This window comes from Myotis myotis, unplaced genomic scaffold (assembly GCF_014108235.1).
Source record: "Myotis myotis isolate mMyoMyo1 unplaced genomic scaffold, mMyoMyo1.p scaffold_m19_p_11, whole genome shotgun sequence".
Taxonomy (NCBI): domain Eukaryota; kingdom Metazoa; phylum Chordata; class Mammalia; order Chiroptera; family Vespertilionidae; genus Myotis; species Myotis myotis.
The window spans coordinates 26,174,689-26,201,991 of NW_023416315.1; the positions used below are offsets into that span (position 1 = coordinate 26,174,689).

At 38.4% G+C, this 27,303-nt stretch overlaps 1 protein-coding gene across 2 annotated transcripts in view; it reads left to right on the forward strand.

Annotated features, from left to right (window-relative positions):
• The first annotated feature begins 5,620 nt into the window (after nucleotides 1-5,620).
• The window catches only part of MACC1 (MET transcriptional regulator MACC1), a 62,454-nt gene continuing 40,771 nt past the window's right edge, over nucleotides 5,621-27,303 (forward strand). The window contains exon 1 of one of the 2 annotated variants that reach the window (XM_036327955.1): nucleotides 5,621-5,773. The gene's annotated coding sequence lies outside the window, so the exon portion shown is untranslated. The remainder of the gene's footprint in view (nucleotides 5,774-27,303) is intronic. The other variant, XM_036327954.1, reaches the window with a different exon arrangement.

The following is a 27,303-nucleotide window of genomic DNA, read 5'->3' on the forward strand; positions in this document are numbered from 1 at the left end:
AAAGTCTCGGACTGTGCTCTCCATGGCTGCGACAGCCACTTCCACGCAGGACATTGTTTGAACAGCTGCCTCTGTTCACCAAGGTATTGGATTCTGTTGTCCCTGCTTCTTTGTGCCATTCCCGGTCCCAGATAGCTGTGTCCGATTAGCCCTTCTGAGTGCTTTGCTTCTCCCTTATCTTTCAGGCTCGCCTGACAGTCAGGCACTGGCATTTCAGCTTCCATGCTAATTGTTACCATTAGCATGTGGATGGGTGAAGCAGATTTTAAACATCAGTCTTCTTTGGCTTAAGTGATCTTTGGGGTGACTCCTTTTTAGTTCTCAGTCTTTCATGTTCTCATCCTCCTTAGTGAGTTTCTCACCAAGATGGTACTTGAGTATATGGTAGGAGAACAGACATAACATTATGTGCAGAAAGAAGGGGGTCTGGAGTCCATGTGATGGCCTCTGGGTCCTGGCTGGTTGCCTGCTGTGGAGGAGTCTGATTTGATTCTGGTGCTTGACCAACAGGCTTTTTTGGAACATGGCACAAGCGTGCCACCCACTGATGGATGATTCTTACAATATTTCTGGAGTCATGAAGGCATAGTGTAACCTCTTTTTCTTAACCCCTGGCATTTGAAGGTTCACTGGACCTCTTGGCACCTTCACATTCCCACACTGACGGATGGGATTAGTCCTTGATAAGCTCTCCCAACTGGGCAGAGAATACAATGGTGTAGTCTGCGTGGCTGAATGCTGAGGCCTGCTCCCGATATAGTATTTCATTCTCAGAACCTACAGTGCGTTTCTACTGAACCCCCCTTAGAGCTCACACACTGGAGGAGGGGCTAGCTTTCCACACCCTTTTCTATCTGTCAAGAAATAGCAGATGCCCATATTATTTAGGTACAATAAATCTCATGGCTGCAAATGATCATGATTTTAGGGCAGAAATGAACAAAGTATATCAACCCAGTCTGACAGTTGTATAAATCAGTATCAGAAACATGTACAAGGTAAGGAAATGGTAAAGGATTTAAAGAAGAGATTTTCGTAATATATTTTTTATTGATTAAGATATTACATATGTGTCCTTGTCCCCACATTACCCTCTACCCCTCCCCCCCCGCTCATGCCCTCACCCCCCCGTTGTCCATGTCCATTGATTAGGCCTATATGCTTGTATATAAGTCCTTTGGTTGATCTTTCCCCCTTACCCCCACCCTCCCCTACCTTCCCTCCAAGTCCCGACAGTCCAATCAATGCCTCTCCGTCTCTGGATCAGTCCTTGTTCATCAGTTTATGTTGTTCATTATATTCCACAAATGAGTGAGATCATGTGGTATTTATCCGCTCTCCAGTTCCATCCATGCTGTGGCAAATGGTAAGAGTTCCTTTTTCTTCTTCCTCTTCTTAAAGAATACCTTTCAGCATTTCATATAATGCTGGTTTGGTGGTGATGAACTCCTTTAGCTTTTTCTTATCCGTGAAGCTCTTTATCTGACCTTCTAATCTGAATGATAGCTTTGCTGGATAAAGTAATCTTGGTTGCAGGTTCTTGCTATTCATCACTTTGAATATTTCTTGCCACTCTCTTCTGGCCTGCATGGTTTCTGTTGAGAAATCAGCTGACAGTCGTATGGGTACTCCCTTGTAGGTAACTGACTGTCTTTCTCTTGCTGCTTTTAAGATTCTCTCTTTATCTTTTGCTCTTGGCATTTTAATTATGATGTGTCTTGGTGTGGTCCTCTTTGGATTCCTTTTGTTTGGGGTTCTCTGTGCTTCCTGGACTTGTAAGTCCATTTCTTTCACCAGGTAGGGGAAGTTTTCTGTCATTATTTCTTCAAAAAGGTTTTCAATATCTTGCCCTCTCTCTCCTTCTGGTACCCCTATAATTCTGATGTTGGTACGCTTGAAGTTGTCCCAGAGGTTCCTTACACTATCTTCATATTTTTGGAATCTCTTTTCTTTTTTCTTTTTCGGTTGGGTATTTTTTGTTTCTTTGTATTTCAAATCTTTGACTTGATTCTTGGGATCCTCTTGTCTGCTGCTGGATCTCTGTAAATTATTCTTTATTTCAGTCAGTGTATGCTTAATTTCTAGTTGGTCCTTTTTCATGTCCTCCATGGTCTCACTATACTTATTGAGGGATTCATTAAATTTATCGGCGGTTTCCATAAAATTCTTGAAAAACCTTATAAACGTGGCCTTGAACTCTATATCCAATCGTTGGCTTTCCTCCATTTCTGCCATTTGTGACCTGTTTCTTTGTCTCTGCATTTTGGCGGCTTCCCTGTGGCCCTGCGCGCCAGGTGTCCTGTAGGGCCCAGTAGCTCAGCCTCCCCAGTTACCTGGGGTGGACACTCTTGGTGCACTCTTGGTGCCTTGGTTGTTGTAGAATCACTGGGAGGAATTGACCTCCAGGCCAATTGGCTGTGAGAATCAGCTGTGTCTAAAGTGGGAGAACTTCTGTGCTGAAGATACCCTTCTGGGGCAAGACTTGCTTCAGTGGGGCTTTGGTGCTCACTGAGTCTGCTCCCTGAGTGTGTCCCTTATGGGTCTGAGGAGTTGCAGTCTGGATGGTCCCCCTCTGACCACTGGGTACAGTGGCTCCTGGATCTAAGGAGGTGCTAATTCAGCCTCTGCCTGAGGCCACACAGCAGGAGCCATGAAGAGGCTCAGCTGTGAAGCAATGCAAGCCGCTGCGGGGCCTTGGGCCTTCTCTTGGAAGTTCCGGGTCTGCCTGGCTCGGCTGCAGTTAGGTACATTCACATGCAAAAGCCTCTGCCGCAGCCTGGGTGGGGCGGGGTCTCAGGGAATCAAAGGGCGGATCAAGGAGCTATGGCTGATTCTCCGCCCGGAGTCGTGGGTCTCAGTGACCCGCTAATTGCTGCAAGCACCTCTGAGGGAAAGCCGCCTTCAAGTTCGCCCGCTGCCGGACAGACCCGCTTCTCCCCGTATGAGTCCTGGGTCCCCAGAGACTTTCCGGAACCGGAGTTCAGAGCAGTCGGGAGCTTGTGATTCAAAAAGACAGCCCCGTCCTCAGGTGCCACCCCCTTTACTCGCGCGCACGCGAGCCGGCTGTACCTCTGCACTTGTACCTCTGCACTTCACCTCTGCAGCAACTCTGGCTCTCAGTGTGCTTTTCTTTCCTTCTAGTTGTAGAATTTACACTCAGCCAGCCTTCTTGTTGTTCTGGATGATGTTTGCTCTGTCCTTTGCGGTAATTTTCAATTGTTGTGTGAGGCGACAATTTCCCGGTGTTTACCTATGCCGCCATCTTAGTTTCTCCAAGAAGAGATTTTCTTAAGGAAGCAACCCTAAACTATGGGTGGAGGATGAATCCCAGACCCAGTTTCAGATATCTTACATTATACTCACACAGGCAGGCTATGGGGCTAGCATTCCTTATGATATAACAGAGAAGAATTGGGAGGACTGTCCAGACAACAGTCATCTACTCCTGCCTGTCTTCGAGGCTGATGGCCCATAGAAATCTCAGTGTGTGTCAGCAGTATCTAGAAGGTTCACTTCTTCCCAAGTGGCTGACAGCTAGAAGATGCAGCTGAGTGTGTGGGGACCAGGAGAATCCTGTAGAAGCAGAGGTGTGAGGAACTCACTGCCGAGAGAATTCCCTTCCCTGGGTGGGAGAGATCGGTGATTAAGAACTATTGAAAGAAGTACAAAGGTCAGAGTTTCCACATCTGAGCTAGGATATTAGATTAAAGGGGAAGGAAACCAGAAATGCTGGAGCTGATGATCAGAAACTCATAGATGGAGGCAAGGCTAGCTCTCCAAGATGCAGTCATGGTACTGGGGGCAGATCACTGGGAAGCTGTTAGAAAGCCAAGTACACAGCACGAGGCAGAGCTGGGGAAGCAATGAGTACTGCCATGGAGCCTTCATTTCAGGGACTCGGATTTAAAACCTTACCTTTAGGCAAATATGGTTGCAGAGGCCACACCAGACTACTCCACAGAGGAATTTGAAAATAGTATATATAGAGCTTTCAAAGCAAAAATGTTTTCTGAGAGAGATCAAGATGGCATTAGGTACTAAAATCCAGTTTAGAGCCAATACCTCAGTTATTTCATTCATTGATTATCAGAAACAGCTACATGTAAATTACTGAGTTAGTAAGGTGGGAATAATGTAAGGGCTTACCTTCAAACAGGGCAGTAGCATTGCCCGTGTGTACACACATACACACACAACAGTGAAACAAAGTATAACATCTGTTAGGAGAGGACTAGATAAAATATTATGGAATTTATTAAGAGGGAGAGAATAATTCAGATTAGGGCAGACTGGGGAGGGCTTCTTAGAGAAGAGTGCTTTTTTCATTAGGCTTTGAAGGAAAGAAAAGATCTGAACATTTAAAGGTGGGCAAAAAGTAGCCCAGGGAGAAGAAACAGCACAGAGAGCAAAATTTGCAGGTTTGTAGAAATAGAAAACCATTTGTTTTTAAAGGAATATCCGTGACATACGGGAATATTGGGGTCTGGTCAGGAGATTGAAGGACCTGTGACAAAGGGAAAAAGAACGGTTCAGTTTGGCTTGCAGGATGATCCAAGGGGAAATGTTAGCAGGGCTCTGGGTGGATCACGTAGATTGGGCAGCAGGGAGCCCCAGTAGAGAGGTGGCATGAAGAGAGGAAGGAGAGAAAGTGCACAAAAGGGGAAGAAATTTATCCTGTGCCATTATTCTGTGTGGTATTTTAGCTGAAGCCGTCCATTACATTTTTGGGCCCAACTAAGCCAATACCTTGTTTGTATCGATTTTTCTGGGCTGTGTCCAACAGAAAGTAAAGGCTAGAGACAGATCCTGTATGAAAACCCTTTTCTTAGTTTTCGTTTGTTTCTTTTTAGTACTCTATGTTCCTGATGTTGCAAAGAAGAGAAACAATTGTTGCCACTTTCATTTTACTCAAGTTTTAAAATTTGTTTTTTCTTTTTCCCCTCCAAATTTCTTGTTCCTGAACTTTGAGCAATCAGAAATAATGCTGAATCATACAGAAGGAAAACATCATATGAGGAAATGGAAAGGGAAATGGAAGGGAATATCAACAAGGGTTCTATTTTGCTCACATTTTTTAAAGCACATTTTAAAAAATCTTGGGTATTTTGGAGGATGAAGGTCTTCATTATGCCTGTAGCTTCTCTGAGTGACAGTCATAGTGCTGATGCAGAGGCTTTTAGTCCTCCCTGGGAAGTCTTCATTCACCTGCCCATCGGCTGGGAGGCATCCTCAGCTCTGAATCACTGACAGAGAATCTGGTGGGGCCGGTTACACGGCAGCATGAGGTTTTGTTGGCATGAAGACTTTTTAGTTCTTGCCAACACTGATGGTGCCTTCGTACTTCTTGGCAAACATCAAACTACTTCTGCTTCCTTTTAAGAAATAGGTTCATATTTATAAATTGTTCTTAGACATACCCACCTGATTACTTACTGCTTTGCTTTCCCATCTACATACTTAGTGCTTTGCTTTTCCATCTACTTATTCTTTCTTCCTAAAGTGAAACTGTAGCCATCCACCCTCTCATCCTGGTTTCAGGTGAGGAATTATGAATTGTGGGTGTTGTAGTCTTCTGCCTTTTAGGATTTCCGGTTGGGCAGCCTGGAACTACACTGGGAGGACTTCTAGTCCCAGGTGGCTCTGTAAGCTGCAGTTCAGGTGCCACACGCAGAGCAAGACATGTTTGAAGAGAGCCCTTGGTTTACGCAGAGTGACTTTCATTCACTAACATGATGTTCCTGAACGGAAGAGGCTTGGGTTCATTTCCACAACTGTAAGTGTTGTTTTCAAAATTTAATATTCTTTTCCCTACTGATATATAATACACATAGGAAATTGTGTCATTTCCAGAACAACTGAAGAAACTAAATGCTTCTTCCTTTCCAAGCAGAGCTTTATATTTTGTGAATTTGTGGGACATGATTTAGAATAAACTTTGACACATGGAATAGGATACCTTGAGACATGATATAAAATAAAATAATTTATAAAAAGAGGGGGATGAGGACACATTTGTAATACCTTAACTAATAATAAAAAAAAGAAAGAAAGAAAGAAAAAGAGGAGGGAGACATGCAACATCCAAAATCAAATGTAAAAAAAACCCACTTTGCTTTGCTTCAAATATGTAAATGGTTGAAAACCTCTAAAAATTGTAACTATTTCAAAAAACAGCCAGTTGTGTTGAAGAGAATGTGGGCATTGAAGTCAGGTGAAGTTGGATTCAGTAGCCCCTCTGATTTAAATATGTGACCTTTGACAAGATGTTTCACCTTGTTGAAACTCAATTTCCTCATTTGTAAAGTTGGCATAAAACCTACTTCACTGGGTTACTAGAGTGAAATTAGCATAGTGCATTGTACTAAATAGATGATTAGACAATAACTGATAGAGGATGAACTTGGCTTCTTCCTAATTAAGTTTCAATTGAACTTCAGAAACAGATTAAAGAGACAAAAATATTGTATGAGTTAACTATGTGAAATATCTAGACTAGTAAATTCATAAAAACACAGAGTAGAATGGTGGTTGCCAGTGAGTTAGGGGGAGGGAGAAAATAGGAAATGTTTAATGGTGTAGAGTTTCAGTTTCACAATTTGAAGACATTCTGGAGATTGGTCACACAGCATCACAAATATACCTAACACTATTGGACTGTACACTTATAAATGGTTACGATGGTAAATTTTGTATTATATATGTTTTCACTACAATTTTTAATAAGAAGACAGAGAATTAAGGTGTCACTGACTCCTGAAATAATGTTCAAGTCTATTTTCAGTGGATCTAACTTCAGGATTGATATTGGATCACCTATGTTTATGCCTAGTTTTTACATAACAATAATTAATAGTGATTATGATGTATTTCTGATATATTCTTAAAGTTGTCTTGACCTTTGTGGTGATCCTTTTTATACCGTCCTTAATTTAATTATGTGATTACCTCTAATTCATAACAGTTATTTTTAATATGATTTCATGGATACTGACAGATATAGCAATTATGAAGTCATAATTATTAGTTACAACTTACTTGAAAACTTTACATACAGCCAAAAGTATTACTTATTGCAGCTTTCTCACATTGCCTGTAGCTTATTTATAAACAGATTATTTTTGTGTCTGTGCCCCCAAGATAATAAAGACTATTAAGACAGTGAAACACCATCTTATTTTAAACTGTACTAGCTAATTTGGAGTACAAAAGACAATTTAAGGTTTTATTTATTTTAAACATTAAAGCATGTCATTATTGACTTTTTGGAAAACCTTTTCTTGAAAAACCACTCAAATGCCTAACTGTCCATTAAAACTAATTAACCTCTATGGTATTTAGTGACAACAACCAGTATCTGTGATGAGTGTGCAACATTTTGCATGTGATATATTTAAATGAAAATTCTCTGATGAGCTATATAAGCAAGTCCAGGGTAGAATTAGAATGGAAACAAAGGAGAAAGAAAGTTTCAAAAGCACTTGATAAATACAGTTTATTGTTTGAGAGGGCAGTATTGGTTTTGCTGTTGAATACCTTTATGGTCTACTCGCTCTAGGAAATGTCATTTATTAATTTAACAATTACTTTGAACAATCCTAAAATGTTCTTCCACTGGACTTGGGGTTAAAGAGTGACTGAGGCATGGCCCTCATGGGAATCCTGGTACAATAGAGGAGATATGTTCTCATAAAAACTTAAAGAGAGGGAAGTGCTAATCCATCAATCACTCATGCCATTCCTGGTATCACTGTTGGTTAATTCCCACTCCTTAGAAGATATGATGCTCAGTGTAATGGGATTAAAAAGAAGCCTCCATAAATATTTGCTTGAATTGTAATCATTGGAGACCAGAAAAAAATAAGTTGGAAAACTTATATATGAGTCTCTCAAGAGAAGAGTGGAGTGACTTCCCAAAACACCCAAGGAATGTACACCCAGCATGCCAGTGCATAATTCAGTAATGGGAAATGTCAAGTAAATACTATATTTGTACTGGGGGGATTTAATTTCTATAGCAAGGTTGGAAAATGATCCCTATACGTGATCAAACTTTATTGAGCCTTGGAGACAAGAGAAAGGAAGTTAGAGAGGCAAAAAATGAAGGGAGTAGCTTTCTAGAAAATATGGGAAATTGAAAAGTACATGATATATTTGGTAAAGTTAATTTATCCAATCATTAACTCAACAAATAATTTCTTAACATCTGTGTGTGAGCTAAAGTGTGGGATATAATATGAACAAGAAAGACACCATCTCTCCCCATAGATAGATGTACTTGAACATGTAGAATTTAGGAAATGGGGCCAAAAATATGAATGAAAAAAAAGCTTGTCTGTAATTATGAAGGATTTTGAAATAACAGCTTAAGGAGTGTGCACTTATTCTGAAGTCATTGAGGAATCAGTGTGAGTCACTGTGAGGTGAGTGGCAATATTCATTTACTTATTCAGTAAACATTTATTCTACCTGTGCTTTGCTTAGTGCAGGGGATATAGGGATGGAGGAGCTCCTATTACAGAGGAAGTGAAAAAACGTATAAAAAAGTTGATAATGCCTTGTGATAAACAAAACAGTGGTTGCACAAGACACAGATGCCTAACCTAGGCTGGAGAACTGTGGTGAGAAGAGGGATGACCATGGTGAGAGATATTCCAAGATGTTTTTTGGGTTAGAGAAAATGTCTTGAAGAAATTTGACAACTGAGTTTAGTCTTTTATAAAATAGCAACTATGTGCTCTTTTATTTTGAGTTTAAAATGTGGCATGTTCACTCTAGAAAACTTGAGAACCACAGTCAGAATTATGGAGGATATACATCTTTGATATACAAGGAAAGACCTTGTGTATATATCCTGATAGTCTTTTTATGGCTATAATAGATATTAATGATGACTAATTTACAAAAAATGTTATGGGATAATTTTAATTCACTTGACAATATACTATGCATTTCCATATCATTATATAGTCTTCTGTAACATAATTTTAAGTTGCTCATTATATATGATATTATAATTTAACCAATCCTCTACTGTTCATCTTTTTCTGTAGTCAGTGTTTGCTATTGTGAATAGTGCCACATTGAACATTGTTTTACAAACATCTTAGACATGTTTGATTGCTTTTAGAGGTAAATTTCTAGAATATGAATTATATGTCATATTACCCACTAAAACTCCTGACCATATCATACAAGAGATATAAAGCTCTTATGGGATGTTCATAAGAGACTGAACTGATGAAACCTACATTTTAGAAATATCACCCTTAAAATATTGTGAAGGGAGAATAGAAAAGATGGAGGCAGAAAACTAGGTAGGATTTATCATAGAAATCTAGGTGAGAAAAAAATAGAACCTGCAGAAATGAAGTCACATTATTGATGGAATGTTATAAAAGATTTTAGAGAAATTAATTTTGCAGAAATTGATAGATTGCAGACAGTGACTCAGGGGAAAGGAAGGGGTGAAATTGACTGTGGATTGCCTCCCAGTTTCTGACATAGGTAACTAACTGGGTGGATGGTAGTGTCCTTGTTCCCTTAGATAGGGAAGATAGGAGGAACAGGTTCAGTTGAGACTAGTAGTCTTTGACGTGCCTGTGACCATCCACATGGAGAAATTGTTTAAGCAGTTGGACAGGTCCAGGAGTCAGGAGTACATATAGGTGAGAAATAGATAGTTGTGGGAGTCAGAGATACCCAAGCATAGCTAGTCATGGGTGTGGATGGGCTCTCCCAGAGGTATTAAGGACTGCTTCAGGAGAAGAGAAGAGAGCTCATGATGGTGCCTCCTGACATAATAGTATTAAAGTTTAATCAGAGGGAGAAATAGCCATACTAGAGACTGACAAAGAGAGACCAGAGAAATAGGAGGAAATCCAATAAAGTATAGAGTGAGGGAAGACAGTAACTTTCCAAGATGGAAGACATTAACAGTGTCACATGTCACAGAGAGGCCTAAGAATGAAAGGTGTCTTTTACATTTCACTGGCACTTTTATCTGGAACAGCTTCACTAGAGTGTCAGGGACAGACACTTGAATGTCATGATTAGAGCTGTGTTTCAGTATGATGACTTCAGAGGCAGTGGGTAAATAGGCTTAGGGAAGGAAGAGTTGAGAAAATGGGAAGCCAGTGCAACAGAGGGGTCACTGGGGCTCCAGAAATGATGTAACAAGGGCGAATGCAGGACACTGCCATGGCAAAACGAGATTGACTGTGGTAGTAGGATTTATCAAGCACAAGGATAAAATGTATGAGGGAGAGGATGAAGTTTAAGAGGGCTCCAAAATTTTCATCTGATATGCCTGATAAAACCATCAATAAAGGCAGATTTAAGGAAAAGAAATAGGCATTTCTGTTAGTAGAGAAAAGGAAGAGCAGATGAGTTCTACCTTGGAGATGCTGATTTGAGATGCATAGGATATGACAACATTCACATGGAGACATTCTGATGATGGCTTTATGGTTTTGTAGCTCAGGGCAGAGATCTAGGTCAGAGACCAAGATCACTGAGTTTTTCCCATAAAAAAAAGGGAGGGGGGGGGTGGAATCATAGGAAAGGCTGCAATAGCTCGAAGGGATCACTGAAAGTGAAAAGAACAAGAAAGCCATAGGGAATGTTTAAATAAACAGGTAACATCGGTGGAAATACTGAAGAAAACAGGGAAGAAATTATCAAAGCAATAGTAGGCAAACCTCTAGGACAATGGAGTGGAGGAGGGGCAGTTTTAGGTTGCCTGGGTCATGACCAAATCAGCCACAGACAAGACAAACAGGGAGATGACAAGGAAGACCTTTGGGATCTGGGCTAATTTCAACTCTTGCTTTGCCCTGAAAAATACACTTTTAGAATATTTATTGAAATACTGTAATTTATGTTGTCTTGTAAGTTTTTGCTTTCACAATTTCTTTTTTCTTTTGTATGGAACTAAGTACCTAACTTTTTTAAAATTCCAAAACATAGCTTTAAATTTCTATTCCTGACTAGATGACAGGAAATATTGTATGACCAAAGTTCTTACACTTCTAGAAAATAGCCCAATTTTGAACTCATGAAAATTTATCAGAGGTACAACTCTATGTGGATTCTGCTTCTCCTCCTCCTCCTCCTCCTCCTCCTCCTCCTCCTCCTCCTTTTTCTTATTCTAAAGAAAATAAATTGTGTTGATTCACATATTAAACTTTTTTTATTTGCTGAATTTTTCTCCTTGAAAAATTTAGCTCTAGAACTTCAGACTAAGGTGCTAGAAGTAGCCTCTTTATCCTTTGCTAATTGAAAAATAGCAAAGTGAGCAGGCCCTTCTCACTGGGCTATTTTCTTTGTGGATGATTTTGATAAACTGAAAATTCAATAAAAATATAATTTGCTTTTTTTAAATTTTGTTTTATTGCTTCAAGTATTACAAAGAGTATTACATATGTCTCCCTTTTTTTTCTCCCCTTGACCTTCCCCCGGCCTCCCCTGCCCCTTAGTGTCTTGTGTCCATTAATTATACTTATATGCATGCATATAAGTCCTTTGGTTGATCTCTTACCCCCCCCCCAACCCTCCCCCGCCTTCCCGCTGTAGTTTGACAGTCTGTTCGATGTTGCTTTGTCTCTGTATCTATTTTTGTTACTTGCTTTTTAATATCAAGAATCAGGCATCATTTTCCAGATGGAAAAGGTATGAATGTGGTTTTATGTTTTGTCTGTAATCTGGGAAAAGAAAGCATGTTTGTTACAGGTCACCTATTTACTGAAAAATCAGATATATTTATTGTCTTTGATGTTTCATGCAAGTTTACAAAGGTTCATGTTATAGATTTTATAAATGAGCTAGACAATGATTTGAAAAGTGCACTTCACTTGGACTGGAGTTTAGACACAGCTGTATCAGGATGTCTGGGCTGAAAAAAAAAGATGTGCCCAATAAAGAGACAACATAGTATGTTTAAAAATTGAACTGTGACTGGAGGCCTTAATATGTATCTAAATATATTTACAAAGGTATTAAATAAAAAGTTAAAGTAATTCTTACATATAATAAAAAATCCAAGTAATATAAAAGCATATCCTATATAATAAAAGCCTAATATGCAAATAGACCGAATGGCAGAATGACTGGTTGCTATGATGCGCACTGACCACCAGGGGCAGAAGCTCAATGCAGGAGCTGCCCCCTGGTGATAAGTGTGCTCCCACAGAGGGAGTACCGCTCATGGCTGGCAAGTGCAGTGGCAGTGGCAGGAGCCTCTCCTGCCTCCGCTGCAGGCAGACAGTAAGGAGCAAAGGGTCCCGGAATGCGAGAGCCCTGGATTGCGAGAGGGATGTCTGACTGCCCCTTGGGGATCAGGCCTAAGCTGGCAGGTGGACATCCCACAAGGGGTCCCAGACTGTGAGAGGGCACTGTCCAGGCTGAGGGACCCTCCCCTGTTCCACCCTCTCCCCTCCCAGTGCACGAATCTCATGCACTGGGCCTCTAATAGTATATAAAGTAAGCTGAAATGCCTGGTTTCAGACTCCCATCTGAGTCCTCTCCTCAGGACAGCATGACAGCTTTCAGTTTCTTTGGAAAGCTTCCAGTAATAAACATTCTAAGCATATGGAATGTCCTTTAGTTTCCTGTTATGGTGATTGACTCATATCATTGCATATGAAGAGACCACATTGTTCTTTACCACATGGTTATGGATATGCCCGAGTTTATTTAATGGTTTCATATTGATGATTTTTATTTTTTAAATATATTTTTATTGATTTCAGAAGGAGGAAGGGAGAGAGAGAGAAAGAGAGAGAGAGAGAGAGAGAGAGAGAGAGAGAGAGAGAGAGAAACATGAATGATGAGAATCATTGATTGGCTGTCTCCTGCACGTCCCCTACTGGGGTTGAGCCTGCAACCGAGGCAGTGTCCTGACAGGGAATCGAACTGTGACCTTCTGATTCATGGATTGATGCTCAACCACTGAGCATCATATTGATGATTTTTTAATGTAATTTCTAGTCTTTAGCTGATATTAACACAGCTGCAGTGATCAAAGATGTTAAATTGGAAAATTTGACTTAGATTCTAAGACAATAGATGTCAGATACCAAAAAGGTATATCTGACTAAAATCCCAAATGGAGCCGAAACCAGTTTGGCTCAGTGGATAGAGCGTCGGCCTGCGGACTGTAGGTCCCAGGTTGGATTCTGGTCAAGGGCATGTACCTGGGTTGTGGGCACATCCCCAGTAGGAGATGTGCAGGAGTCAGCTGATCGGTGTTTCTCTCTCATTGATGTTTCTGACTCTCTGTCTCTCTCACTTCCTCTCTGTAAAAAATCAATAAAATATATATAAAAAAATAAAAAAAAATCCCAAGTGGAGATATTTTCATAATTCCTGATATGCTCACTCACTCCCTGGTTTTAAAGAAAAATAAAGAGATAAAAACACTGAGAGGATTTTGTGAGAATGCTTTTTGGATAGCTAACCCAATGTAGAGAAATGAGGGAGGTTGCTTTTTATACCTGAAGTTTAGAGAAACTGTATCCTGCAAAGCTGGTATTTTTCTGTTAGAAAATGAGGGTTGAGGAAGGCCAGCTGACAGAAGAATTAGATGCATTGCTCAATGTACAGGTAGTTGTAAGCTTGTGAGGATACCCCAAAACTCACACACACACACACACACACACCTTACACACAGTATCAGCAATAAATATTGCAGAGGCAAAGCCAGCTTACAATTAGAGCAGTAGATTAAAAATGTTCTGTTTTATTTCTCCCTTTTCTTCCTCATTCTCCAACTTTAGAGGTTTCAATAACAGGAGCTTGCAAGTTGGGTGATAGAGGAGGTGAGGAAGAAAAAGAGACTTGCGCTGTACCCTCCTCAGAAGGCTGTAGACTCACAGGGTGGGGGTGCAGGGAGATCTGTCTTACACTTGAAAATTGCTATGCTGATGGAAATATTGGATGGGGCATTCTAATTTATGAATCAAAACTGCATTTTGCAACTTAAAGTAACCACAGGATTTTCTTTAAATCTAAGAGTGACCATAAGATACTTGGGGCCAACTGGGGAATTTTCATCAGTGGTATTAGAAAAAAACTCCCCGTAGTGAATGCATTTTTAAAAGGAAAGTGGTGGCCAAAAATATAATTGCATTCTGATTTGTCTCACAAATTGTGTTAAAAATGGTTATATACCTATCTGTGCCTACATATAAGGGAAATTCATTTTTTAAAAAATTCTTTTAAAATATATTGTTATTTATTTCAGAGAGAAAAGGAGAGGGAGAGAGAGAGAGAAACATCAATGATGAGAGAGAATGATGGAATTGATCGGCTGCCTCCTGCCCCACACTGGGGATTGAGCCAGCAACCTGGGCATGTGCCCTGACTAGGAATGTACCCTGAGCTCCTGATTCATACCAGTGCTCAACCACTGAGCCGTGCTGCCAGGCAGAGAAACTCATTCTTAAACAAGGACAATATACTAATCAAAGGATTTCCAGAGCAGCATAGAGTTAATTAACTTGATGTAGGAACAAATTAAACACAAACCACTAGCTACCTGTCTTTGAAATTAATTTAAATTACCTAATACAAAATTCAGTTCCTCACTTGCACTATCCATGTTTCAAATGTTCAATAGCTACATGTAGCTACTGATTACATGATTTGACCAAACAGATATAGAACATTCCCCATACCACAGAACTTTTGGTCCTTATCACAGGTATTACACCATTTATTTCTCACAAAACATGCTAGAAAAGGGATAGTTATTATTCCCACTTAATAGATGTAAAAATCAAAGTTCAGAGAGGTTTAGAAACGTGATCAAGTTCTTTCATTCCAGGTCCCATGTTCTTTCTTCTAAGCCACATCGGTCAACCCTCAAGGCAAGTATAAAATATAGAATTGACTTAACTATACTTTCAAAATGCATGTAGGAATATTCTGAAATCTAGGAATCCCTAAGGAAGCTTTGCTCTTCTCCATATCATTACTGGATTTGTGGGAAGCACAATCTTGTAACTAGTGTCTAATACCTCCTATTTTACAACATATAAAATTTATTCACTGACATAGATTCGATTACGAGACTTTTAGTGAATGCTAAAGGTTTTAGTATCAACAACAAAGTACTAAATAACAACATTTACCTATATTATCCCTTCACTTTGGTATATGGCTCTCTAAGAAAGTAATCACTGACTTGGTTATGCACAGATTGCTTTGAGACCAGATTTACTTTCTGGTCTTTGACAAATGAAGAGAAATGAAATTCATAATAAAACTATCGCTTCACACTAAACATCTAGCTGTGTATGGGGATAACTGTTTTATTGGAGAGAGAAAATACAGGAGCAATTAAAAAAAAAACTAAAGATGATTAGCAGTCAGTGAGTTATGAACACCACCCCTCTTCCTTAGTAGGAGGTCTGAGAGGTCCAACTGGCGCATAGACTAAGGGTGTGACCTCCAAGTTGTGTGTCCCTAGAGGCTGAAGCTCAAAAATGAAATGTAAGTAGGTCTTGAGTGTAAGACCTCAAGGGATGACTTGGAATCTTTAGGGAGCTCAGGAGCAGAAGATGAAGAATGAGTTGGGCCCTGTCCACTTCTCTCCATTTTCACCCCTACTTTCCTAATTCAGGCAGCTGCCACCTCTCCTTGCCTCTAGTTCTGTTCCACCTTTTGCTTTCCATTTTTCTAAAATGTAAATCATAGACAGGATCATGTTACTCCCTTAGTTTAACTCCTCTGTGTCTTCTTTCTTATTGGCTAAAGTTCAAGCTCCTGGGGATGTCTCATAAGACCATTCAGGACCAATCTCTGTTGGCCTCTGCATCCTTTTCTCTTGCTACTTCCCCAGACCTTCTACCTCTGTTCCTACTCCACTGCTATGGCCCAGCCTTCCTCCACTACTTTCCTGAATGTTCACTCTTATGTTCATGTCCTGTGTATCACATTCCTTTCACTTGAAGCACTCTTTACCCTTCTTCTCCCTACAAACCCCAGTGTGGACTGGCATTTGAAGCCAGACAACTCAACCTTCACAACCCACTTCATAAACACTACATGACACCATGGGGCAGAAAAGCCTCGCCTGTCCTCTTGTGTATCATGATCCATCTGCTCCTTTCATTCCTCTCTTTTTCATACCGACAGATTGTGTCCACCTTCCTCTGGGTATGACCAGTACCCATCAAGATCATCTTTATATTTGATTTATCAATTCAGATGACATTGTGCCACATCTCTCCCTTTAGAATATATATTTTTAATAAGGAAACATACAAATAGAAATCCATCATTACAAATAATCCCCAGTCATCTTTGAAGACTTTAAAAAAGAGAGCTAAACAACTTAGGTTGACACTTTCCTAGATGCAGAGTGAAATATTCAAAAAAGGATATAGCACATCCACCAACCTATCAGAGTGGATGTTAGCCAGTATATGGTACCCAGGTATTCTCACTGAATATCCACTCTGCCTGGAAGCAGATGATAGGCATGCAGACATTGGATAGACCCATGTTTCTAGGCTGGCATCGCAAGGGATGTCTTTTAGCTATGAAGCAATGGGAATTTCTCCTGACTCAAGCAAAATAGGAAATTGGGTACAGATTGTTGAGTGCATTGTTTTGGCTCCCCTTTTATATAATTGCTTTCTCTCTCATGTCTTGAATTGAGTTAAGCCATTTCCTAAAGTTGAAATTCCCTATAATTAACCTGTGCACTTTTGCCTGTTGCAATTTGACAATAATTTACTTTTTCTTCCAGGATTTGTTGTTATGAGTAAATTGATTGAGAATGTTGATACTAGTGGTCTCTCAGTAACTTCTTTTTTTCTTGGATGTTATCACATTTTTCTTCAGTTTTTATCATTATTTTGAAATATAACTTAGTGTTTGTTAATGAAAGATATTTTTATGTTTATCTGTAGCTCTCCATTTCTAGTAATATTTTAAATGAGTGTAAATGAGTGTAAATGCATATGTGTGTGTGCATGCAAAATGGTATAGTAATTTGTTTTTCCTTCATTTTCTTTCTAATAAGTGTATAGGATGTGTTTAAATCAAAACTGCTTTATAAAACCCTTTTCTAAAAACCTTTTTCCTATATATATATATATATATATATATATATATATAGTTTCATAATTTACAGCTTTCTTATTGATTCATTTTATAGAATACCTAGTGTTATTTATTTCTAAATTTATTTTAAACATTTTCTTAATAAATAAGAATTATTTATTTAAAAATACAGTCTACTTTATTATTAAAAGAAGGTGGTAAGGATTGAAGTGGATTCTGTAGTATTATCTTTGAATGACATTTTATGTACTCTTGACTCACCTCTGTAAGTTCTTCATTCATTGTGTTGTTTACTTCTCATGTTAATAATGCTCTGTTGTTGCTGGGTGTTTCCCGTTTAACTTGAGCCATTTCATTTTACTAGTAGAGCATGGTTCTGAAGTGGATTGCTTCCTGATGATTATGTGATGATCTCCTTAGTGTTGTTGGAGGGTGTGGTGGGAGAGCAATGGGTTGTCTTCAGGCCAAGAAGGTGCCAGAATGGCCATTATGCTGAACAAGGCAAGCCAAGGCTTTCACCTGTATACTTCACTGCTGTCTCCTGCATTAAATGGCTGCCTCTGACACTCCACACACTCCCAGATCTCTTCATGGTGTAATCCCCTTATGCCTCAGATATCTTTAGCTGGGATGATGCCTACTTTCTTCATGCATCTGAACAGGAGATGGTCAAGTCTGCCAACTCCTTATCTGTGGGCCACATTCCCACCTTCATAGCTAACGATTTTTCTTTCTACTCCCAGTTTCCTTGCGTAAGCTTTGTATAAGCCACATAATCTGTCTGTGTCTCAATTTCTTATCTGCAAAAGGAGCTAAGAGCATTGGCTACTTTTCCTATAAGATAGTCCTGAAGATTGATAAGCCGGCATTCTAAAGCACAAGTGTCTAAGGTGATAGGCCCTCTATAAATTCAGATTACTATTATTACCATCCTCTCTTTTTACTGTCAGAAAAATAACTCACATAGGATCTGGTATCTACAGAGGGCTTTGCATTTTTAACGTATTTTATAATGCTCAGTAATTTAGAAAAGCCTCTCTCTGCATAGTCTCATCATCATACTTCTATGTACAAAGGATTCACTCAGTGTCCTCTGTAGATCTCTCTTTGTCATGAACTCTTCCTTGTTTTGCCAATTCAGATTATTATCTTTTAGTCCTATTTGGTCTCTCATTTGAATGATTTGTTCTGTATCAAGACTGCTTGAGGTGTATGGGATGACTTGGATTTATTCTTCTGATTGAAATAATTGGATAATCTATATGTCATTTGACTTATCAATTGGTGATCCTTATAAAAATCTTGCTTCATTAAAGGTAACTAGAGAGATTAAAGATGAGATTGATATCAGAATGGAGATCTCCATGATAAAAGCTAGGACCAGGGGCAGACTTCAGGAGCTTATCGAGACATGACCACATAACCAAAGGGTGGAGCCTGGACAAAATATTTACTTGCCTGGATAAGCCTCAGTGTTTACATTGGCCAATTGATCCCTTTTCATCCCCTCCCGGCCTCTAGGAGACCAACATCCAATAAACTTGAGTCCTTGGTAGTCCTGCTTTGTTCATTGTTTATATCCTGAACTAGTCTGATACATTTGAGTTCTTTATTCCTCTTGATCTCCCATCCAACGCCTCATTCTAGTTCAGAAAAGCCCCTGGGACTTCATTCAGGCACTAGTTTAATTAGTGCCAGGTTTTTCCAGCACTCATGAAAGGGGATCAGACATTGCTTTGATCAATATCTTCTTGGCAATGGTTTGCTTTTCCCGCCACCACTGTCCTCCATGTCCCTGGTATCCTGTGCTCTCAGGGACATCCAGGTATATGTAGTCTCCTTGAGGTTTCTTTGCTAATATCCAAACTTCAGGCCTTCCCGTTCCTTCCTCTACCTGGATGAGCCAGTGTGGTAACTGGAAGACAATCTGCCCTAATGACTTTGCTACTTCAGGGTTTTACTGCTAGAGAGTGGTGGTACCTTCGTATGATCCTTGAAATTTTTAATGTTGAAATGGTTTTTATTAAACATTTCTATCAATGACATTACCTATATGTTCTAGTGGACAAAATAAGCCTATGAATGTAGCATAAAAAAATGAAAACAAACAATAAATTGTAGCTTTGGAAGCATTTCTCATAAAAGCCAATACGTTCAAGTCTACAAAAATTGATTCTAACTTTTCAGTGCTTTCCTGTTTCATCTGAAAAATTGAGTATGAAAAATTGTGACTTTGAAATTTGTAGTTCAAATGTGGCTTTAAAAAACATATGATGTATCTGCAGTTTGTCTGAAATCTTTGTATATCATATAATAACATTATATTTCTTAGTTTTTGTCTGGAAACTTTTGTAAAATAAACCATGCTCTCAAGCTTATTCATTCCTCAGTTTATTGATTGCTGGTACACAGAGACATGTGCAGCTTTTGCTAACAGACAATAGAATTTGGTATATATAATGTTAAAAATCAAAGTCAGGTCAACATTTTAAAATGGTCAAGAAAGAAAAACAAGTTATCACTAAGATTCCACAGAATCTTTATCTTATCTGTGCTCATTAAATATAAAAAATGGAGAGCCATCCAATTCTTTTCTCAGAGGTAAAAAAAAAAAAAAAAGAGAGAGAGATATTTTAGGGGACAAAACCAGTGGAAAGCAAATCTGAAAAGAATAAAGGACAGCACCTCCCTGGATAGGCCTGGGAGAAGTAGGAAAGAGAAAATAATATTTGCATCATTGTTGAGTTTTAAAAAATCTTTAGATGTCTTTAACTTCTAACAAAACACCAAATCATTGACCCCTTTTCAAGAGAAATACCATACTTTTAAACCAATAGTGGGGTTGATTTCTCAACTGTGACAAAAATAAACATCTGGCAATCAGGAAAGTGTTTTTAGAAGATCCATTGTCCCATTTTTCTATATTTATAAAAGGAGAAACTGAAGCTGATCAATGATATTCAAATGTGTACCATGGAAAACGATGCGCTCTGTGGAGTGACAGCAGAGCTCCTCATGAGGGGGAAGTGGTGGTAACAAGGTGAGGGGTGGAGGCTATGCTCCCCTTCCCTTTCTACCGGATGAACTTTGCTCTTATATATTAATTATCCAACTGTATTTAAGTTTTGAAGAAATTTGTTCATATATGAGAGAATTATGTTTGCAACCATTCACGTAAGTGATTGCTAAGGTCTTTTCAGTTCTAAATTACTGCTAAATCTTTTCAGTTTTCTATGACCATTAATGATAATATATATTGCATATAATACACACATATGCATACATCAACACACTTTGTTATATACAACCTTTCCCCAATATAACTTGAAGTACCCAATCATATAAGTACGTATACATTAAAATTGAAAACCATTAACAATAAAGCTAAGCCTCACATAATAATGTCAAGGTATGGTGATTAGGGAAGAAATTAAATACTCAACAAATAAACAACTGGGATATGGAAAGTTACTGGAAAATGCATAAAAACCTGGCCTAAGTTTCCTTAGTAGGCAAGGTAAAACCCAATGCATGCGAGGGTACTAGTCTTTTATAAGAGAAAACATTAACATTAGGAGGAAGAAACTTTTCCTATCCTAAATGCTGAGAAAAAATTTGCCATATATAGCTTTATATGATGACACAATGGGCAAATTCCCTGACTAAACTTTTACAAAAATAATAGAGAAATTTTATATATAGTGGCATCTCATCTTTATCATGAGTAAAAACCAAGGAGGTAGTGCTAAGCCATCATTCTGTAAAGGCCACTTTGATTGGAGGCTGGAGTAATATGCTTTACTTTTGATTGGAATTGATTTGGGGATGGGACTACAAGAACTGTATGCTGTGAGCGGTTCGCTAGACCGTGGCCAGAGATGGCATAGGCTCTCAGTAGCACCTGAGTGATTCAGGGTTAAGCTTTTGTGTGCAGTGAAAGGAGTGAGGCCTACTTAAGAGGCTCTTTACACCCCTTCCATGAAGCCAAATAAAAGTGTTCTTCCTGTTTCTCTCTAATAAAAACTAAGGAGAAAGAAAATGAGAAGGGGAAACGACTTTGTTGTACTTTTTTTCTCAGTTTGAAGAAAAAGAGAAAAGCTGGTTTCCCTGCCTCTGTCATTACTGAGCAGTGTGTCAGAACCTGGTAATTATTTTCCATTTCACTAGTAATATATAAGCATACTTTATCCCTGAAGTTCATTAGTACTGTGGTTTGTGATTTAATTATTTTTAGCTCATACAGCTAGCATAACCAGGTTACCTTTTGCAGGGATAATTTGTGTTAGTGTGCGTTTCTTTGCTCCTTAAAAGGAGCATATTCTGTTATTTCTTGCTACTTAAGCAGACTACCCCCAAACAGCGGCTCAGAACAAGCATTTTATTATATCTCACAAATAGGTAGCTAAGAGATTTAGGTCGGGATTGGCTGGGTGGTTTTATGCTCAGTATAGTATGAACTATGGCTCTGGGCTTGCAGGTGGGGTGGACTGGAGAGTTCAAGATGGCTTCACATTCACCTCTGGCACTTTGCAGGGATGACTAGAAGTAGGGGCTTAGTTGGGACTGTCTGCCAGAGCATTTATATGTAGACTCTTCAACCTTGTGGCCTCAGGGCAGTCGGAATTCTTAAATGGAAACTGGTTTCACCTAGAGCAGCAGTTCTCAACCTGTGGGTCGCTACCCCTTTGGCGGTCGAACGATCTTTTCACAGCGGTTGCCTAAGACAGTGGTCGGCAAACCGCGGCTCGCGAGCCACATGCAGCTCTTTGGCCCCTTGAGTGTGGCTCTTCCACAAAATACCATGTGCGGGTGCGCACGTATAGTGCGATTGAAACTTTATTAAGTTAATTTTAGGGAACGTTGTGGAGTGAAAGAAGTTGTAGTGTCGAGGATTGAGAAAGGTATGTTGAGATGGTTTGGACATATAGAGAGGATGAATGAAAGGAGATAGATGAAACAAGTATACAAGATGAGTGTGGATGGGAGAGTTGGAAGGGGTCGACCTCAGTGAATGTACCTCAATCAGATTGAGGACGTTTTTAGCAAAGGCTAGCTTAGGAGTACCCTAATTAAGTTAATAGCAATGTACCTACCTATATAGTTTAAGTTTAAAAAATTTGGCTCTCAAAAGAAATTTCAGTCGTACTGTTGATATTTGGCTCTGTTGACTAATGAGTTTGCCGACCACTGGCCTAAAACCATCCTGCATATCAGATATTTACATTATGATTCATAACAGTAGCAACATTACAGTTATGAAGTAGCAACGAAAATAATTTTATGGTTGGGTCACAACATGAGAAACTGTATTTAAAGGGCCAGAAGGTTGAGAACCACTGACCTAGAGCAAGTTTTCCAAGAGACCTAGTCAGAGGCTCCAAGGCTTTGCATGATAGACGTGGAAATCCCAATACATTGCTTTGCTTGCATTCTATTAGTCCAGCAAACCACTAAGGCCAGTCTAGATTCATGGGGATCTCAATAGGAGGATAGCTAAGAATTGAATTAGAAGTCATATTTAATATACCACAGGCTAATAAATTTTTTCTTACTTGTATACTTCTTGTATAAATTATCTGCTCAACAACATCATCTATTGGTTTTAGTAGAACATTAACATGGCTTTATGACAGTAAGAAAAGATAGATATAATTTAGTAACTTGCATAAAATTACTAAATGTTCCTTAGTAAACTTGAAAAATTATAATTTCTTCAATAGTAGGCTTGAATAAAAACATTAGTTTATAGTAATATATATACATATTATGTATTATATATATTATTTCCTCATCTATTTTTATTATTTTACTATTTTAGTTAAATGATAAAAATGAGATGCCAATTATATCAGCAGAAGTCATAGGAATAGGTCTATTGGTCATTCTGTCATTAGAAGTTCACAGACAGGCTTTCAAAAAAAAGTGCTTATTATTAGGAAAAGGGCTTATGATGAAAATCCTTTCATGCTTCTTGGTTTGACAAAAACCTAACAGATTTTGGCTTCGTTGCTGTTTTGAAGCCGTGACCTTTGCCAGAGTTTTCATGCTTTAGAATGATCTGTGCAGGCTGTGGGGTGGGAAAAGGCACAGGCAATTCCTTTTTGAAAAGAATCAACCAATAGGAATGTTTATTTGTTATACCTTGACTCTTATATTCACTTGTCAGCTTTGCAAAATTTGTACCAAGAAAAAAACTTTCATTTAATGTTAAGATCCAGTAACAATTAGTTAGTTAATTTTTGGCTTTAAATATACTATGCTAAACAATACTTAAAATATTAGGATAAAAATGTTTTGGGTAAAGGAAGTTAAGTGGAAAACTTTAAAATTAAACATTTAATTTGGCATCACTGTAATTATATTTGATGTTCACTAGAAAAAAAATGATTTGGAATACATATATTTGAGCAAACATAAAATGGCCCTGGTTTATTTTTTAGCACTGTAAACCTGGTCAGTTAGATAATTATCTTTCTATCTTTAGAGTACCACTTATTTATTGTTAGTCCATATCCTAGATGTCCTTCTTTTATTAGTAAGTCACTTTGGGATACAAAAGACTGGCCTCCATCAAACTAAGAGCTTATTTATTAAAGCTAGTGGGGGGGTTATTTAGAATATCACTTCATGCGACTGTCTCTGTGAGCTTGTAAAACAAATAAATGCTTGAAATTAATAACCAAACTAGATCAGGAGTGAGCTATTCAAATATTCACAGAATGAGATCTTGGGATGTATGTAGACTAAAGAATGTAGACATTTGCTAGCTCTCAAAGTATGAATCTGAAGATAATTTAGGAAAGTGAAGATATTCTGTGATTGTTCTACTCATTTATAATGAGCCACTTTAACCCTCTAATATACTATTGATTATAATGCAGATTAGAAGGTAGAAGGATAGTCATCAGAGTCTCATATACTTCCCTGCATCTCTGTCTGTCTGTCTGTCTACTTGTCTCAGTTTCTTTCCCCCATCTTATGTTTGCAGGCAGCCTCCTTCACTTTGGTCTAGAGCTGACGATGTAATTTAACTGTCACTTCTTGATTATCTTTCCAGAGCTTTTGCACGGTGATTGGCATTTAAAACTGATTTCAGAAAGGAAGGGAGAGGGAAAGAGAAAAACATCAATGGTGAGAGAGAATCATTGATTGGCCGCCTCCTGCACACCCCACACTGGGGATCAAGCCCACAACCCAGGCATGTGCCCTGACTAGGAATTGAACCATGACCTCCTGGTGCTTAGGTCAACTACTAAGCCACACCAGCTGGGCGGTTAGCATTTTTTAAACAAAAGTCAGCCATTCGTGTAAACTACCTGTATGGCAGATTTACAGTAGATTCACAAACTACCTAGAAAACCTTCACAGACTTCTGTTGATTTGTTGCACATTAATTTTGGTTTGTTAATCCAGTTATTTCTTTCTCAATTTTCAAGGGGAAATAAAAATTTATTCAACATTTACTGTATAATTATTTATTGAACAGCTGCTATGTACTAGAAACTGTTCTAGGTTCTGGGGATACAAGAGTGAACAAAATAGGCAAAGAAATAAATCTTCACCCTTAAGAAGATTGCATTCTAGTATGGGGAAAATGGGACATAACAAAATAAATTAGCCCCTTATATAGCATATTTAACTGTTGTAAGTGGTATGGAAAAAAATAAGGAAGAGAAATGCAACAATGAATATGTGTTGAGTTATTAATTTAAAATAGGAGGCCAGGGAACTCCTCATTAATGAGGTGCTATTTTAGAAAATATCTGAGATGTTGATGAAATATCTAGTGAAAGGGAAAACAGTAAGTGCAAAAGCCCTGAGGCAGGAATGTGCCCTGTGCTATCAAGGAGTAGCAAGTAACCAGAGTGGCTGGAGTCATGAGGAAGGAGAAAGACCCTAGACAGGCAACAGGGCCAGATGCTATTGAGTAGGGCCATGTAGGCCATATGACTTTGGCTTTTACTTGGCTGAGAAGTCATTGCAAGGTCTTGAACATGGATGAATAGTATGACCTGAGTGATATGTTCTGACTGTTTGAAGGAGAAGAGGGTGATAAGTTGTACTGTGCTTGCTGATAGGTCAAGTAAAATTAGAAATAATAATTTACTGTTGAATTTGGCAATAGAAAGTCATAGGTGACCTCAACAAGAGCATTTCTGGTGGAGTAGGGGGTGGGCAAAAATAATCTCATGGTATAAAAAGAAAGGAAGAAAGTATTTGTAGATAAGGAGAGAAGGGTGTGTGTGTGTGTGTGTGTGTGTGTGTGTTGTATGTCTATTTGGCTGCAAAGGGAAAGGTACAGTGAGGTGAACCAAAATCAAGACAGGTTTGGCTGAATTTTTGTTTAAGATGTCAGAAGTATCAGCATGTTTTTATGCTTATGGGAAAGATGTAATAGAGGGGAATAAACTTGTAATGTAGGAAAGATGGAAGAGTGTTTTTGATGCATTTTCTCTGAGTAGGTCAGCAGGAATGGGATCTGCATACATGTAGATGGGGAGACTTGGCTGGCTGTGCTGTAAACTCATCCACAGTAATATATAATAATAAAAGCATAATATGCTAATTAGACAGGCCACCCTTCTGGACTGCAAGGGAAGCTTTGGTTCCGGGTGCCAGAGGAAGGAAGGCCTACTCATGCATGAATTTCGTGCATCAGGCCTCCAGTAGGAAAGAAATCTAAATACATGGCTCCAAATACTTCAAGGCTTGTGTTGCGAACAGGTGGAAGATCTCTCTGATGGCTTCTTTTGAAAATTGTTAATAAAATATGAAGCAAGATCAACAGCTTTCTATATTAGGACAAGTAGGTAGAATGTTAGATTTCACCAATGTATGGTTTCATTAGTTAGTAGGAGAAAGTTGTATAGTATTTAGAAAGTTAAGGAGGCATGCAAGAAGGCAATTTGACTTCCTGTCATTTATGCTATGAATATAGAAAGAGAAAGTTAGCAGGGAGGCAGGTCAGGTAAGGGGCAGTGAAGAGGTCATACGATTAGTAGGTTGCTGGACCTATAAGGTGAAAGGATTGCCATGAAATATTAATTCACACTACAGTTCATCTTCATTTTAAGAATTTTCCTTTGTTCCCATTGTGGTTTCCTGTTTATCCTGGTTTTCTATAAATGTCTCCCTCTTTAAAAACTACCTATGATTTAATTATGATTACTTTCTCTGTGTAAAATAATATTTTTATAATCAAATATATCTGCTCAGTAAAATATGGAAAATATAAAAAAGAATATGAAAATAAGTATAAACATTCTTATCACTTAAACACAGTACTAGAAATTTTTGAATATGTCATACCAATCTTGGTTCTTTCTCTGATTTGATTAAAACACAATAGTAATCATTCTATGCATTTAATTTTGTACCACGTTTAATTTTTCTCATCTTACCTTAGTCTCATAAGTATGATTCATGCTGTTACATACTTTTATCAAGATAATCTTTACCAACTGCATAATATTCCAATTGAGGTATGTTTAATAATTTACTCAGTTTTGTCCACATTACAGTATATTTAAATTATAGGATATTTTACTTGGCTTATTGTATTTCTTTATGCATAATTTTAAAAATTATTAGTTGGATTCCCTAAGGAATCTTTATGTTTATTCTTTCCTACTTCAAACAGGATAATTCAAATTCTGCAAACCAATTTTCAGACATCTTTGTTTTCTTTATGTGAATCCTTTCAAAATTTCCACATAGTATTTTAATTATTTTCACAGTGGATATAAGCACAGCAGACTAATTTTATGTTTTCAGTATTTGGGCTCCTGTTTATATTATTTTACTCATTTTTAAATATGATGCTACATTTTTTATGGTGCTCCACCATGACCACAGCCATAAATTCACTCAGTGAACCTATCGTGTTGTTAAGATAGTAATTTATTTTCATTTTAAGTACTTAGTTCAGTGAATAAATATTTTATATTTATGGACCAATATTTTCTTCTGAAAGTTTCCAGGACCATTTAGAATATTGTCATTAAATGACTCATTTATATTGAAAAACTCACAAAACATCCAAGTTAGCAGGTCGCTATGAGGTTAAAAGGATAAAAATGCTTTAAGATTCCAGGGGGTTTGGAGAAACAACATGAGGAAGTCAGGGAGAAACGCAACCTGTGCGGCCAAGGAGCAAGACTTTAAGGAATTGGACCCCCATTATGGATGTAACAGGAGCTCTGGTCACATGGTGGTAATTCTTTTTTTTTTCTTTTT